This window comes from Priapulus caudatus, unplaced genomic scaffold (genome assembly GCF_000485595.1).
Source record: "Priapulus caudatus unplaced genomic scaffold, Priapulus_caudatus-5.0.1 Scaffold1948, whole genome shotgun sequence".
Taxonomy (NCBI): Eukaryota; Metazoa; Priapulida; class Priapulimorpha; order Priapulimorphida; family Priapulidae; genus Priapulus; species Priapulus caudatus.
Window position 1 is genome coordinate 19770 of NW_014579009.1, and position 3373 is coordinate 23142.

Consider the following 3373-nt stretch of genomic DNA (forward strand, 5'->3'; position numbering starts at 1 on the left):
GGGCGCGTAGTACGCGCCGGCGGCTAGATGGTACGCGCCGGCGGTAAACGGAACACACCGAGAGCGCGGCGGCTGGCTGGCACGCGCCGGGTGCGCGCGGGTTACGTGGGGCGTTCGCCGAGGGCGACGGCCGGGGGTAGGCGGCACGGCCGGAGAAGGTAGCCGGCTCGGAGGGACGCGGTGCATTAGCCCCCATGGGATTTATTCCACGCTGCATCAGCTAGCAGCCCTGCAAGGTCACGCAATGACAGTGCTCTGGTTTTAGAACAAAGCGCGCAACAATGTATTACTTTGTCAGCGCGGTTAGTAGTAGTATTTACACAGGGCAATTGTATTTCTCGGTCTAGCGACTTCGCGATTGTGTCATTGCACGTGCATGCAGGTATTGTGGCGCGAGGCCCTGTCATTGGCCTAGAGATGTGTGTCTTCAATCCGCGATGTGCAGGGCCATTGCGCGTGAGTGTGTGTACTTTGGCATGAAGCTCTGTCATTAGCCTAGAGATGTGCGTCTTCAACCCGCGATGTGCAAAGCCAGTGCGCGTGCGCGTGTGTACTTTGGCGCGAAGCTCTGTCATTGGCCTAGAGATGTGCGTCTTCAATCCGCGATGTCCAAGGCCATTGCGCGTGCGTGTGTGTACTTTGGCGCGAAGCTCTGTCATTGGCCTAGAGATGTGCGTCTCCAATCCGTGGTACGCGAAGCCAGTAACTAACGCGCAACATGTAATTTTTGCGCGAAGGATTATCATTGGTTAATGAGAAGTGTATTTGAATCCGCGGGGGGGCTATATAAGGAGGACTTTGCCACGATTGAGAGACTACTAACCAGGGGACTAAGGTTAGACAACAGTTAGGGTAGCCAGCTAGGGACACACAAAGAGAGAGTAGTTAGATAGGATGAAGAAGTCGATGATTATATGGAGATGTAGAGTAAAAGTTAGTTAGTAGAACACAAGATAGATAATCATTTTACCGGGGGGAAAGGAGTGGGAACTAGATCGGATGTAAACCAAGGGCGTGTAACCTATACTGTTTGTCACCTCCGCGAATGCGGACATGTTTTTGTTGTGGAATAAAAGGCTCTCTTTAGCACTAAAACGTATTCCCGGCTTGTGTAGTATCTCTGTCGAGCTACATCCACGCACACTCACGCACTCCGAGACTGCCGAAGAGCCGGCGATAAACGCCGGTAGGTAAAGAACACAACGCAACAAGGTACTATACGATCACGAAAACAGTGAGAAGGGTAGCAAGACGAGAAATAACCGAAAACGCCACTGTCCGCTGTGCTCGTTGAACGGCGCACACAGAACGCCACACTTCATATGTGTTTTCTTATTGTATTTTGATTGTTGTTATGTTTGTGTATTTATTGTGGGTTGTTTAATCGGACAGAAAGACGTTTCTCTCGTTGGGTTGAGTTAGGAAACTATTAGGGTAGTAATTTTTTTGGTAATTTTTTAGGTTTAGGTTGAAGTGTGTAGATCAGCGGGGACGCTTAATCGATGACAGGGTAGTCATCGTTTTGGGGAAATGGGAGATAATGTAACATATGATTTACAGATGTTGCATGAATTAGTCAGCGGAGCTAGACTTGGGGTTGTTTTAGTGGTAGTCTATGTAGACAGAGCGTCGCGCATCTTGTGCGGCTAGATTGATGGTATAGGGAGAATAGTAAACGTGTTTTAGGTCGGCCGTTTCTAGGGTCATTGTGAAGTGGGGGTAGGACGCGGTCTGGAAGAACGGGTACATGTGCGTGCAGGATGTTTGTAGGAGTTTTGGGGGGAATATATAGAACAGAGATGTAAGAGTCGAGAGATTCTGGTTCTGGTCGCGAGAGAAAGCGCACGCGCGTGCCACGTGCGTGTGCGTGGTTTTGTGTCTCTTTGTGCGATGTGTCTACACTGTATGAGTTATTAAAGATTATTCCGGTTACAACACAAGTTTGGCTTTATATCATCATTCTTGTTTACAAGTGGCGAGATGGTGAGCGTGGCACATCTGAAGGCAAGTGACAAACCGACAAGCAGTTTCTTTCACACAACGTGTTTTTTAGATTACACGTGTCAGTGTATTCATAAGAAGTGTGTGTGTGTGTGCGTGCTGCGTGCGTGCGTGTGTGTGAGAGAGAAAGAGACCGACACACACACACAGACACAAAGGGAGAGAGAGAGAAAGAGAGAAAGGGAGAGAGAGAGAGCAAATTATTTCAGCGCTAGTGAGATCATGACAATTCAGCACGCACGGGGAGCTTGTTGAAATGTGTTGCGCGTTTGCAATTTCATTTTATGAAAGATATCTCAGAGTGTCGCTGCCCAAGCACCAACGCATGAAACTGATGTCTTGAAAAATGTGTATTTATTCTCATCAGACACCGTGAAACTGAAACATACAACATTATGCTATGAATATACTGATGTACATCAACTGCACCCTTACTCGTCATCATTATGTATTTCAAACTTACAACTTACGTCTTTACAATGACCTAACTTATGTTACGAAAATACGTCTGTTACGGTAGAACAAGCAAGATCTCTCAAAGTGATTTACCATACAAATAAACGATCGATACTTCCTATAATTGCCACTAAACATTTCTAAGCACGTTCTAGATATATTCTTACCTCGTTGGAAGGTTCGTACGAGCTTGAAACAGCGAAGTTTTTGAGATAGTTTGGGCAAAATTAGTCGAAAGTTTTGCGATGCTGTTGCCTCTACGAAATTCTGATGGCATGTGCCAATTTAACGCGTCGCGAACAAATATATTATCAAAAATCGTAATCCGCTACGAGGTAACAATAAATGCAAGATCAGCATGTATACTAATGTTAATGAGTATTTCTGACTTATCTCCTGATAAATTCATGTAAAATATGCGACGAAACCATGTCTGCGAGTGGTGAACTATATGTTATGTGCGGACGGATATCTGTGTTGTCTGAGCGATTTTCGCGGAGAATCTAGCTATATGCTAATGTACAATGAGCGCGCATAGCCCGATGCAGCAGTGGCCTGGCCTTCTGAGTCAGCAGCACGCACACTCTCACCCAAATCATTCATGATTATTTCAAATTGGGGATTTGGAGCACCAGCTTATAAATGGGTCTCTCCAGGATGGTTCGTTTACCGAGAGGTCGGCCACGTTTGTCCATTTCGGATGTAGATATTAAGAGCTTAACCTTGCGGACAAGACCGTCTTCTCTCCTGAATGCTTCCACAATCCTGGCAGTTCTCCAGTTTGACCTCACTCCATCGTCTGCTAAAATGACAATGTCACCTACTTCCTGCTACATTTTGCTATGGTCTTTTTCAAGTTGATCGAGTCTGCAGTGTGTGCAAGAACTCCTTTTTTCAGCGTGTCCAGAACAGGTTG